Genomic DNA, 15,034 nt, shown 5'->3' with positions numbered 1-15,034 from the left:
CAGGGAAGGAGGGAAATAATCAGTTGAGTCACTTCAGGTTGCTCTCAAGCTGCTTGCAGAGCAGTGTAGCCAGAGACCGGGAAGCAGATCATTTCCCTCCTTAAGGGATCGGCCATTGATGTTTTAGGACCAAAAGGGAATAGAAGACAACTGAAATAAGGGAAATATTACTGCAGTAATTAACTATTATTTTAATCTTAACTTGATAGTGGTGAAATTAATCTTCAGTAAAGCTGGTAAATAGATGACAGTAAATCATCAGTCCATTGGTTTCAATAGAAAAATAAAAATCGGGCTGGTGTACAATGAGCTGATGATTCACAATCGCTTATTCTATGTTTTTGCCGAAGACTCAATATGTTTTAGTGAAGGACAGAGAGAAAATACTTCATGGCAACCGTATAAACCCTGATAAAGAATGTAACTGTATTTCCTTGAGTATTTCTTAGGCAAGTTAGAATACAATAAACTGTATTCTTTGGAAATGCAGAAACATAAAACTAAGATCGAGGGGTGTTTTATTAAGGAAACAACACAAAAGCTTTTTTTTTAAAGAGTTAATTTACTCTTTTAGTAATTTCCACCAGATCTTGTATTCACACATGCAGTAATTTATGACACACTATTTTAGTGTCTACTATTTGTACTCAAACTGCGTGATGTAGTTTTTAAAACCACATGTTTAACCATCATATGCAAGCTGCCAATGTTAAGATCAAGATTATTCTTTATTTTGTTATTACACGCAAAATATTAGGTGAACGACAAAAGTTAGGAAGGCAAATTGTTGATAAGCAACTCACTCAAGCAAGTGCTTTCATAGAAAATGCTACTTAATTTTGAAAGAAATTAACTAACATCCTTGAAATGGACACTGCTTCTAAGACTCATTATAAAGGTAAAACTCAGTAAACATAGAGAGACAATAAGCATTTCTTGCTGCTCTGAATAAACATCACATATTGTTTATTTCTGGTACAAAAAGCTATTGAAGTCCACAGAGGTTAATTACACTCTTCTGCTTAGTATAAATTGAAGTAGAACTTGAAAAATCATTAGCGAATTGCTAGCAGAATTTTACAATGCATGTTTAATACCATTAACATTCTTCATTTTTAAAATTAATTTAATTCTCATAATTTACAGTAAATGCACATTGTTAAGATTTCACTGAGTACACTTCTGTAATGTAATTCTAGATAAAACATACATTTTCAAGGTTATTGTGTGTTTTGGGCTTTTTTTGGTCTGTTTTCTATCAGGTTGTAACAGGGTAAATTTTGCTGAGCTGCAGGGTTGCAGAGCTTTGGGAGTTGCAAGTTTTACAAGATGAATCTATGGCAGTGCACAGATATTATTTATCACTGCCACTCATTTAATGGCAGACCAACATTTTTCTTTAAGTGTAAAATACCAGCCAGAGGTATTTTATTTATACGTTCCCTGCTATAACCGAAACCACTTATTTTCTGCAGCTACCAAATGCATCTACGTTTCCTCTGTCCACATATGTAAGTAATTTCTCTATATGTTTCTTATCAATATACCAGCTGCTTTTTCCATGTGAATAGAATTTTGAAATTTTAAATTCCTTTTTTGATGAATTTCACTTTTTGTTACTTTTCTCATCTTTCTTAGATCCAACACAATGTATCAAACGGAGAGTGCAGATTAGTGTTTGCTGCCAGTCCAGTCAACGTATTGTAATTAGACACCAGAGAGTATACAAATATGAGAAGCAAAGGACTGCCATATTTTGTTTTGATGCAACACCTTCCACAGAAGACATGGAAAAATATTTCAAACTCGCCTTGTAAAAATGGTGAGACTATAATGTTATATTTCATTATGTACTGGTTGGGCAGATTATATTGTGTCCCTCTAACAACATAAACAAAAATGGACTCTGAAGTCCATTTAGACCATTGGTGACCATACCCCATAATTATGTCACTCACCCCAAATGTATCCCTTTTTTTAAAACGAGACTAAGTACTTTTCTGTCCTAAAGAAAGGTCACTGGACCCAAAATATTAACTCTGTTTTCTCTTCTTAGCTGCTGCCAAACCTGCTGAATTGTGCCAGGAATTCCTGTTTTTGTTGTTGTTAATACTTTACTGATGTAGGAAAAATGTTTTCTTGTATTTATTTAAATTTACTTTTCATAAATACTTCTTGTCATACTGACCCAGCTTATCTTGAAGTTATATTATGCATTCACCTTATCTATGCTATTTATTACTTTATACATGTTGATATTTCTCTTATAACATGCAGAAATAAATATAAAAGTTAATCTCTCTTCCCTGGCCATATTTCAGATAATTCTAGTCATTCTTCTTCTCCACAGCCTCTTTAATGTAAGGGAATCCATTTTGAAGCTGGAAAACCAAAACTTCATACAGTGTTCCAAATGCAGTCTCATCAGTGCATGATAAAGCTTCAGTATTACCTCTGCGGACTTGCATTTCACTGTTTACTTATGTATTCCAGTTATTAAATTATTTATCTGCATAATTAGCCTTTATGCAAAAGGAAATATAACTGGTTAACTATGCAGACTTATCAAGTCACTCTGTGCTAATTCTATTACCTTTGTTACCATTTATGTCACTCACTATTTTTAATCAATAACTTATGTTTTGCATTTGTCAGTTTAAATTTAATTGGCTTTTTGTCTGACCACTTTTGTATAACTGGCCAAAATCCTATTAGAATTTTAATAACATTCTCTGTCTTTTCTATTCCCCTAAGCTCAATTTTTTTGACAAAGTGTAATTTTTTAAATCTGTAGTTTTAAGTTTAGATGTTAAAATGTGTGTGGATAGTTATGAAACAAGGATAATGCAGAGAATCTGTTTTAGAAATCACAATATGCCATTTTCAGTGGTTACTTTAAATATAAATGTATAACTTCCTTATTTAACATAAAATTAATTATGCAAAGTTATACAAAAATAAAATGTACTTGCAAAACAATGTGGGTCTGAAATAAATGATTATCATTCTGTGACAGTCGTAGCCTAGTAACTTGGGATTTAGAATTCCTGAAAGGTTTCATTGGCAGACCCTGGACAGTCATTGGAAGCACAATGGAGAGCTAAGAAGAGCTCCTTATCAAAACAAAAAGCAGCATTAACTTTATCTTGCCATATGACATTTCTTTATAGCAAGTTGAAATCAATGTCATGAAATGTCACAAATCCAAGTACTGTGAGACCACTAGAGGTTTCAAAATAACCTTTCTCCCCCTTTGTAAGCCCACTATAGAAATATGATGGCCCTGCAGAAACAAAAGCTAAAAACCAATCACCATTTTCATTAGAAAGCCGAGAGAGGCCATTTTAGGAAGCAAAACAAAAGTTTACTTTTTTTGCCTAGCATGTTTCTTTAGTAAATATTATTTATTGTCATGGGAGCCATTGAATCTGTGGCGTGGAAGTTTTACATATGAACAGTAGTAAACAGAATGCCCACTGCCCATATATCCTATGGAGTCCTGTGTGTAATCAGAAAGGAACAGGTTGAATTTTTCACTTGTGGTGAATTTCTAGAACAAGTTGTGTTTTTATTCCAGAGTGCAGAGCCTTCCTCATCATAAGAACACCTCATTCCTAGAGTCTCATGTGGCTATCATGAAAAGGTTCATATATATATATATATATATATATATATATATATTTGATATATTTCATATATATTGTATTTTAGATGTTTTTTAGCTGCCACATACAAGTAAAGATAGAATCCCTACTGTGCAGAAAGAGGCCATTTGGCCCATTAAATTTGTACCGACCCTTCAAAGAACATCCCACCCAGACCTAGCCTCTCAACCTATACTGTAACCCCACACTTACCGTCGCTAATCCACCTAGCTTGCACATCCCTGGACACCATGGGAAGTTTATCATGGCTAATTCACCTAACCTGCATCTTTAGACTGCGGGAGAAAAGGAGAATACCAGAGGAAACTTGTGCAGATACAGGGAGAATGTACAAACTCCACACAGTCACCCAGGGTTAAAATTGAACTTGGGTTCCTTATGCTGTAAAGCAGTTGTTCTAACCACTAAGCCACCCCACCAGGTAAGATAGAGGTAAAACTTGTCATAGCCTTACCAGACCATAAGACTGCTTTCTCATTAAAGAGAAACAATTGCTGGTGGTTTACCCTGAAGGTCACTGTGCCTCAGGTAAGGGGTAAGTTTGAAAAGGAGAATCCTTGATGGTAGCCTCAGCCAGTCCAGATATTGAACCCATGCTACTAGCATTATATTGCATCACAAACCAGCTGAGTTAACCAGCTCCAAATCCAAGTAAGGATAGATAAAAGATTCACAAAACCTTTCTTCAAAAAGAAATGAGTCAAAATTGTTGGTTATTCTCTCATTCATGAATGAAGTGTCGCTTGGAATCTTAAGTGATAACCTGGAATATATGTGATGATGGAACCATTTCCCCTATGCAACCTTCCTGATGCTGCCTGGGATTTTGGGCCTGTGTGTGGGAATGAAGCAGGCAGAATACATAAACCTGACATAGGTATGGGCCTGGAAAAGCCATTCAAATGATTTTGGAAAGATTGACCACTTTACAGAGTGCCCAGAAGAAGCAGTCCTTGCTTTGTCGCCTCCAGCTTTGTCACCTGCAGAGTAACGTTTGGCTGAGGCCTCCAGAGAATAGTCAAAATGGCCATAAACATTAGGTTAGATTCCCTACAGTATGGAAACAGGTCCTTCAGCAGTCCACACCAACCCTCCGAAGACTAACCCACCCAGACCCATTCCCCTACCCCATATTTACCCCTGAATAATGCGCCTCATACTATGGGCAATTTAGCATGGCCAATTCACCTGACCTGCACATCTTTGGATTGTGGGAGGAAACCCATACAGACATGGGGAGAATGTGCAAACTCCACACAGACTGTCACCCAAGCTGGGAATTGAACCCGGGCCCCTGGTGCTGTGAGACAGCAGTACTAACTACTGAGCCACCATGCCGTTCAGACCTTTGTGGTACATGTGAGCCTTTATTGAGATAGGTCTCATGGGCTAACTGAGAACACAAGATTAACACCAATATTTCAGATTTGTTTTAAAAATGCTAATATATGAATGGCGAAGTATCTAGAGTACTGGATTTACATTGCAGGATAATTGTGTAACCAGTAATACATGGTGCTGAGTCTCTACTCTCCATAGGCCAAGAGAAATTTCAAAAGCATTGATCGAAAGATATGAGAGACATTTGCTCTTATAATTGATTTGATATCATGACCTGATTTTACAGGGCTGTGTGGTGTTTAGCTTAGCCAATGATCTTTGACATGGGAATGGTGTTGAGCAGGGGAGAAAGGCACTTTGATCCTTCTCATGCATTTTTCAATGACAGCAAAGTGTCAATGCATTTAAGCTTGTGCTGTTTATAGCGATGGTGATGATGACAATGACAGTAATGGCTGTAACAACAACTTTTAGTTCACTTTAATGTAAAAAGTTGCAGAAGGGGGTGAAAATAAACTCCAATCCAGAAAAAGCTTACCTGGAGGGTGAAGAACCTGGTCAACTTGTTTTTGGGGGGATGGCTAGATATAATGGTAACATGGGGACAATGATAGAGGAAATGTTTTAGAGTGATGAAACATGACAGCCAGTTTATTAAAAAGCCATGGTTGGGAAATGGGGAAAAAATAAATTCAGGAAAGATCCTGCGTGTTCATTGGCTGTCATGTGTTACAGTTCAGTCCAGTGGTCCATGATACTATGACAGCATACATGTTTGCATACATATTGTATTCTGAAGCTATGGCTAGTGATGGTAGATGATCCAACTTTATTTCCAGGTGATGGGTAGTCATGTTTTGATACAAGACTGAATACCTTACTGGGCCTGTGGCAGGTGTGAAGGAACCAACAAGAGGGAAAAACACATGACCTAATCCTCACTAAACTGCCTGTGACACATGCATTTGTCTGGTATGGTAGTGGTAGGAGAGAACACCTCACATCCTTGTGGGAATGAAGTCCTGTCTTCACATGCTAAATGGAACAGTTTTTGAACATATCACAGAACTTAAATATAGCAACTCAAGACTACATATCCAAGAGGCATTGCAGCCATTTAGCAGTGGAATTGTACTCCAACATAATCTGCAACCTCATGGTCTGGTATTCCCCCCGATCCGCCATTACCATCAAACCAGAGGATCAATTCTGGTTCAATGGAGACTGCAGGTGGCCATGAGCAGCACCAGGCACACCAAAGAAATGTGATATCAACCCAGTGAAGCTACAATGCAGGACTAGATTATATTAGATTCCTTACAGTGTGGAAACAGGCCCTTCGGCCTAACAAGTCCACACTGACCCTCTGAAGAGTAACCCACCCAGACACATTTGCCTCTGACTAATGCACCTAACACTATGGGCAATTTAGCATGGCCAATTCACCTGACCTGCACAGGAAACCCACGCAGACACGGGGAGAATGTGCAAACTCCACACAGACAGTTGCCCGAGGCTGGAATCAAACCTGGGACCCTGGTGCTTTGAGGTAGCAGTGCTAACCAAGGAGCCAACTACTTATATGTTGAACAGCATAAACAGTAAGTGATAGGGCTAAATGATTTTACAATAATGGATCAGATTTAAGTTCTGTAGTCTTGCCACATCCAGTCATGAATGGTGGTGCACAATTAAATAATTCCTTGGAGGAGGCATTCTCACAATAATTCCATCCTCAATAATGGAAGTATTCAGTGCAAAAGATCAGGCTGAAGCATTTGCAACAATTTTTAGAGATTGGAGGATTTGAGCTATAGCAAGAGGCTGAATAGGCTGGGACTTCTTTCCCTGGAAGATTGGAGTCTGAGGGGTTATATTATAGAGTTTTATGAAATCATGATGGGGATGGATAGGGTGAATAGCCAAGTTTTTTTCCACCCCAGTGTAGGGGAATACAAAACTAGAAAGCTTAAGTTTGAAATGAGAGCGGAAAGATTTAAAAGGGACCCGAGGGGCAACCTTTTCACACAGAGGGTGATGCACATATGGTTCAAGCTGCCAGAGGAAGTGGTGCAGTCAGGTACAACTACAACATTTAAAAGGCATCTGGACAGATAAATGAATAGGAAGGTTTCGGAGAGATATGGCCCAAATGCTGGCAAATGGGACTAGATTAATTTAGGATATCGGATAGGTGGGGAGGAGGTCTGTTTCCGTGCTATATAACTCGCCAGCTCTATGAGTCTGTGTGCCAAGTGAATGATCAGTCTTGGCATCCTCTGGAAGTCCCAAGCATCGGCATCATTCATTGTCCTGACTTAGAAATATATTGTTGTTTTCTTCAGTTTTGTTGCATTCCCACCCCAACAGCATTGTTGGTGAACCTACACCAGATATACTGCAACAGTTCAAGATGTTAACTCACCACTACATTCTCAAGGCATTTGAGGGATAGGCAATAAATTCTGGACAAAATCACATGAGCAAATAAAAATATGCCTCTGTGGAACTTTAGACAATTTGAAATTTATGAAGAACCAAAATAAAAATCCAGAAAACTAACAGGTAATGGTGAGGAGAGCACCGCAAACCAAGGACTGTTGAGGGGAAAAGTCCTTTCAGAAGGCAAAGAAGGGTGGTTGGGGATGGGGGGAATGGAAGATGTTCTTGGTGGTGGGGTCTAGTTGGAGATGGCAAAAAAGTGTTTAAGGATGATGCATTGGGTATAGATGCTGGTGGGATGGTACATGAGGACAAAGGGGACCCTGTCTTTATTACGTTGGGGAGGTGGGGATTTGGAACAAGGTGGTGTATTGGAGGGCTGTCTGGATGACAGAGGGAGGAAAAGCATGCTGTTTAAAATAGGTGGACCAGGATCATTCATGTGGTGATGGGGAGATCCCAAGGAGCCATCAAACTAGTCAGCAATAACTTCCTATATTCTTCTTTGACAAGTATAAACTCTGAAAGCATTGCACTGCATGAATGTTTAACTATCCTCACCGGTGTTTCCTCAAATTCATTTCTACTATACAAATGCCAGGCAATGACCATCTCCAATAAGCAATTATCTAACTATTGACTATTGACATTCAATGGTGTTATCATCTCTGAATCCTCCACTATCAACAACTGGTTGGTTGCCATTCACCATAAACTCAATTGGAATCACCTCAAACAAAATAGCTCCAACAGCAGGTCAGAGGCTAGGAATATTCTGGCAAGTAACTCACCTCCTAGCTCCCCAAAGCCTGTCTACATGGCACAAGTCAGGACTGTGCTAGAAAACCTCTCACGTACCTGGACGAGCAGCTCCAACTAAACTCAAGAAGCTTGACACCATCCAGCACAAAGCAGCCCCTTGATTGACATCACATCCACAAGCATCCACTTCCTCCACCATTGAAGCTCAGTAGGAGCTATCTACAAGATGCATGACAGAAATTCACCAAAGACACTTAGACAGCTCCTTCCCTACCCACAACCACTTCAATCTTGAAGGACAAGATCAGCAGATACATGGGAACACTACCAACTGCAAGTTCCCCTCCAAGTCACTCACCTCCCTGATTTGAAAACACATTGCAGTTCCTTCAGTCACTGGGCCAAAATTCTGGAATTTTCCCCCTAACGATACTGTAGGGTCAAGCCACAGCCTGTAGACTGCAGTGATTTAAAAAGGGCAGCTGGGGACATGCAATAAATGCTGGCCGGCTAGTGACACCCACGTTTCACAGATTAATTTTAAAATTTCTCTTTCCAGTTCTGCTGGCATCCAAGGTCCATATGTATCAGCAACTTCTGCAACTGGAAGTCAGTTTTGTGATTAATGTGCTGATGCTGATTGCTGTGTGCAAATCCTTGAGCACCTGTGTCTGCAGCCACATAGCTTAGAGGGCATGTTGATCCCCACTGACTAATTTATTCTCTTCTCTTATGCAGGCACTAGTGATACCCATGGAAAGAAGAGGTCACATCCTGAACATCCTGAATCATCAGCACCACCTCTGACCAGGAAGACTGTGACCCTCAGAAGGTGCAGCAGCAAGTTATTCACTTTCATCCTCCACTGCACAGAAACAATTACAGTACGTCTATTTAGTTTAGGATCGGGGACAAAAGAAACTGGTGAACCCATCGCCGACATATCCCATCCACTGGAGGAAGGAACACCCTGGTTGGAGACTAGGGCACCTACTAACCTTCATATAAAAGATTTGCTCTGTAATCAGCCATAAGTGGTTGATCAGCAGAGCTGAGCATGGGGACAGCTGGCTGGTGTGCCAAAGAACCTTGGGAGGCTGGAAAGAACGATGGAGGTGACCATTCACTTTCTCACTATTGTGACTTTTCCTGCACATGAGTACAGACCTTAAGACCTCTTTCTAATTCTAATGGACTGAAGAATATTTTCCAGCTCCGATGGCCTGGATATTTCTTTACAATTAGGGCTACCTGGAGATTTCTACTAACTCTCACAGGGGAGAAAGAGAACACTGCAGATGCTGGAGATCAGAGTAAAAAAATGTGGCACTGGAAAAGCACAGCATCTGAGGAGTAGGAGAGTCAACGTTTCATGAATAAGCTCTTCATCAGGAATGTGTCTACTAACTCTCACAACCTGGTGACTAAACCCTTTCAGACTGGGCATTTCTACAAAGCTAAATTCTCTCAGTTTAGACTTCTACAAACTTAAGCTGTCTTCTTCTAGAATGACTTCAATTCTTCTGAACTTACTCACTTACTTATGGATCGTGGCCATCTGTTACAATATCACAAAACTCAATTTAGTAAACATTCAGCAATTAGCTTGCAGGTAGCTGACTGAGTCTTTTAACTTATATCACATACCTTCTTGGATAAAGCTGACTTAGTTTACTGTTCAACATGACTTTCTGACTATTGGAAAAAAAAGTGACATACTCAGAATTGAAAACTAAAACCGATTTTTCTTCATTTTCAAATTCAGATTCTCAAATAATAACAATATAGTACAAACACACATCACAGAAATCCTAATCAATATTTCATGAGTGCATTTCAGAATTGGATGTTGTACCAAATGTTAACTTCCAGATTAATTGTGAATTGAGGGCAGTTGAATTGAATTATGTAGCTTGTAAAGTGGTGATGATTGCAGTTACCCCTTAGCGAACCTTACATTCTAATACTACACTCCTCCCCCTTGGGGGGAAAAAAAACCTTATTCAAACCACTTTGGAGATGGTGTTTTCCACATTGAGACCTTACTGGAGAATTGCTGTTTCGACCATTGAGGCAGATTTTGCTCTGGCCAGAGTGCAGATGGGAATTGCACATGGGCACCCTCTAGAATTCCCATCATAGTCTCCAAAGGAACTGCCTGGGAAATTGAAGTTTCTACTTGGCAATTCCTCTGCCTGGAGCACTCTGAAAGTCTCCATTTAAATTTGGAAATTTCAGATGTTCTGAAGAAATTAAGCAAAATATTTACTCAGGAAAACTTACACTATTAAATACATTGTCAATTGCTGAGTAACTATTAATAGACACCCTTACTTACCTCACGCACTCCCAACATCACCACATTTTGACCCTGACCTGACGACTAACAGGAAACAAAACTCTGCCACTGAAATGTAATGAGATGCAATTTGAAAGTCAGAATGCATTCTTGGCACCTAAGGTAGGAGGACTTAATTGCACTCATTTCTCTTGATGGTGAAAATACGAGTTTTGAATTCTCACTCAATAACTCATCATGCTTTCCTTTATTTCTGACACTTCACGAGAAGGGAATATCATGACCCTAGTGTTGTTGTTGCTGCACTCAATGAAGTAAAAGTGAGGGGAGCAGAGGAGCTCTGCATATCTCCTAAGAATCCTAACTGTATTTGCTATTATGCAATAAACCATCTTGTTAACTAAGAACAGTGTTTGTTTCTGTAAAGACTCTGTTGTGATATACTTTTTAAACACTGAACACTAGACTGGCCTGAGGCAAAGTGTAGACAAAGCAAGATTAGCGGCAATGAGCTATCTCAAACAATCCTTACTCTGAACTACACACTGACGGAAGTTATAGTAAACACTTACAAGTAATGATACAAGTATTGGATATAGATAGAAATAGTGCAGAGAACACCTCTGGGACACCCGCACGAACCAACCCAACTGCCCCGTGGCTGAACACTTTAATTCCCCCTCCCACGCCACCAAGGACATGCAGGTCCTTGGCCTCCTTCATCGCCAGACCATGGCAATACGACGCCTGGAGGAAGAGCGCCTCATCTTCTGCCTAGGAACCCTCCAACCAAAAGGGATAAATGCAGATTTCTCCAGCTTCCTCATTTCCCCTCCCCCCACTTTATTTCAGTCCCAACCCTCGGACTCAGTACCGCCTTCTTGACCTGCAATCTTCTTCCCCACTTCTCCGCCCCCACCCCACTCCGGCCTATCACCCTCACCTTAACCTCCTTCCACCTATCGCATTCCCAACGCCCCTCCCCCAAGCCCCTCCTCCCTACCTTTTATCTTAGCCTGCTTGGCACACCCTCCTCATTCCTGAAAAAGGGCTTATGCCCAAAACGTCGATTCTCCTGCTCCTTGGATGCTGCCTGACCTGCTGCACTTTTCCAGCAACACATTTTTCAGAAATAGTGCACTTCCACAGATTAAATTTCATTCAGTCGCTGGTCTATAATTTCTGGCCTCCCACATGGCAGGCCTCAGATTAAACTGAATGCTTTCAAACTGAAGTGAAGATTTTGTAAAATAAAAGAATCACAGTAAATTGTGGGTGTGTTTGTAGTTTGACTATCCAAGAGATTGTTTCATAGATGAAACTGGAAAAAGTTATGTGCATTGGCTTCTTGATGATTTGCTGCTTGTTCAGAGACTGGTTCTCAGATTAGCTGGTAACTGATGGATCTGATGAGTCCTGGGATTAAAAAGAGTGCACCCCTAGACACCGATGCAATCATATGACCATTTGTTTAAGGTGACTAAGGTCCAACCAGTCTAATTGGATGTTGGCGGGTGTGGATTTTAATACAATGAGATATTGATAGTGGTCATTGAGCTTAGATCTTCCACCTTGTTAAATATGAAGCATGGAAACAGCCAATCTGTAAACTCTTTAGTGTTGGCCCATAATGAAACAGTGAGATATCTGAATTACACAGATGTCTTTGAGTATCCATGAATGTCCATGGTTAATTTCCAATTTTTTGGAGACTTGATACTGTCTATAGTTCAAATACACAAAAGAACTCCACAGAGGCCAGTGGCCCATCACCAAGTCACCCTTTATTTACACGTGGAGGGTCCTTGACACTAATCCAACATTCTCAGAGCCAGCTCTCAGTAAACAGGACGTCTGACACTCCTGTTCTTACCTGTCAGCCAGGGCTCCCTGATTGGACCAGATTAACAGCAAGGAGAAAGTGAGGACTGCAGACGCTGGAGATCAGAGTTGAGTGTGTGTTGCTGTGAACGCACAGCAGGTCAGGCAGCGTCCGATGAGCGGGAGAATTGATGTTTCAGGCATAAGCCCTTCATCAGAAATTAACAGCCCCAATCAGGGAACGCATATTTGATGAGGTCCACCTATTACAATCACTACAACTACCTAGTCACATGATTTGCAGCAGCTATCTTAACAGCTTGGTTTCTAAAGCAATGCAGTAAAAATGAATAACCGTTAGGTTAATGGAAATTGCTTTGAATAAAAGACATTCATCCACCATTTGAGGGACTTCTTTGATGGACTCTAAATAGGTCAAGCATCTGTGACAAAATCAACTGTATTTCAACTGTAGGAATTCATAAAATAAATAGTATGAGCAAAATCGATAAAATCTGTTTTAGTGAGCACATAATAAACAAAGTCAAGATTAGAGTGATGCTGGAAAAGCACAGCAGGTCAGGCAGCATCCGAGGAGCAGGAAAATTGATGTTTTGGACAGGAGTCCTTCATCAGGAATTGACTCTCTGATCTCCAGCATCTGCAGTCCTCACTTTCACCTACATAATAAACAAAGCCTGTCTCTTTCTGCCAGAGACATAAATTATAAGGAACACACATATAAAGAGAGAGAGAGAGAGTGAAACATAGCAGTGGACACATTAGAACACAACAGAGTCTAGTTTTCAACTAATATGCCCCTTGTATTTGAAACCCAGAAAGTAAAGAAATTAAACTCTATGGTGCGTACAATTTTCCTTAAAGTTGTAGGTTGCAGGGGGACTTGGATAAACTGCAGAATTGAGCTGAGAGGTGGCAAATGAAGTTCAATGCAGATAAATGTAAGGTGTTTCACTTGGGGAAGAATAACAGGAAGGCAGAATACTGAGTCAATGGAAAGATTCTTGGTAGTGTGGATGTGCAGAGAAATCTTGAAGTCCGTGTATATAGATCCCTAAAAGTTGACACCCAGGTTGATAGTGCTGTTAAGGCAGCATACGGTATGTTAGGATTTAGTGGTAGAGGGATTGAGTTCCGGAGCTGTAATGTCATGTTGCAACTATACAAAATGCTAGTGCAGCCACATTTGGAGTATTGTGTGCAATTCTGGTCGCCCCATTATAGGAAGGATGTGGAAGTTGGAAAAGGTGCAGGGGAGATTTACCAGGATGTTCCTTGGTCTGGAGGGAAGGTCCTATGAGGAAAGGCTGAGAGACTTGGGTCTGTTCTCATTGGAAAGAAAAAGGCTAAGAGGGGATTTGATAGAGACATACAAGATGATCAGAGGATTAGATAGGGTAGGCAGTGAGAGTCTTTTTCCTAGGATGATGACATCTGCTTATGTGAGGGGGCATAGCTACAAATTGAGGGGTGATAGATTTAAGACAGATGTCAGAGGCAGGTTCTTTACTCAGAGTGGTAAGGGTGTGGAATGCCCTTCCTGCCACTGTAGTTAACTCAGCCACATTAGGGAGATTTAAACAATCCTTGGATAAGCACATGGATGGTGATGGGATAGCGTAGGGGTATGGGCTTAGATTAGTTCACAGGTCGGCACAACATCAAGGGCTGAAGGGCCTGTTCTGTGCTGTATTGTTCTATGTTTTATGTTCTGTGAGGCTGTGGCTGCAATGGGGCTGAAACCATTGAAAATGATAGTATCCTCAAAACTAATCTCTTTATCATGTCCCAGATCTGCCTCATCTCAAATTTCCTTTTGATTTTGAAAGTCACTGGTGGTATAATCTTGCACCTCTTATTTTCCATCCTCACCTTTAGTATCATCTTACTGCTGTGTCCTTTTTCATTTCAGATATCCAAGAGGTGCCAGGCAGTGGAGGAACATTAAAATCAAAATGATAATGAAGATACAGCACAATCATTTTAATTCACATGTGTAACAGTTCAGATACTGATGCCAATGTATCTTAAAGGAATGTTAGAAGTGAATCTGCATGTGGTGAGAAACTGAAAATAAATGATTTGCAACCAGGGCAAGGATAGCTCAGCCTCACCTCAGTGAAGTTGCCTATATTTTGGAGTTGGAGGATTCAGAAGAGCAATTTGGGGCAGCAGACAGAAGGTGATTGATGTCTGTGCACAATGGGATGCTTCGTGTATCGAGAAATTTGTCAGAAAGCTTTCATTGAGAAGGAGCATTGAGAATTCTAGTATAATCGTGACACAGGGCTTTTACACAGAACTTCAAACCCATCCTTTCCATATTGCAAGTGGTAGCCACCTCCATCCAAACCATGATACATTGTGTTATGACTGACGCTGTCACAGAACTAGCAGCAGCCCCTCAGTGTTTGAATTATACAGTGGAGATTCAGTTGGCTGTCACACAACAGCAGCTTTGTGCCAACGTGGCAGTGGAGATTAAGATGTGTAAAGAGGTACTCAGGGTGTCAAGGTAATCCAACAATCTTTTTTAAAGAAACATAGCAACATAGAAAACAGGAGTATAGTAGGCTAATCAGCCCATTGATACTTTCCTCCATTTAACAGGATTATGACTGAACCTCAATGTCAATATCATATTCCTGCACTCTCTCCATACCCCATGTTACCTTTCGGTTCT

This window comes from Chiloscyllium plagiosum, unplaced genomic scaffold (assembly GCF_037043375.1).
Source record: "Chiloscyllium plagiosum isolate Xiang-an unplaced genomic scaffold, Cpla_swu_hap1 HiC_scaffold_7, whole genome shotgun sequence".
Classification (NCBI taxonomy): domain Eukaryota; kingdom Metazoa; phylum Chordata; class Chondrichthyes; order Orectolobiformes; family Hemiscylliidae; genus Chiloscyllium; species Chiloscyllium plagiosum.
The sequence above is the reverse complement of the archived record's forward strand: the minus strand, read 5'-3'. Positions refer to the sequence as shown.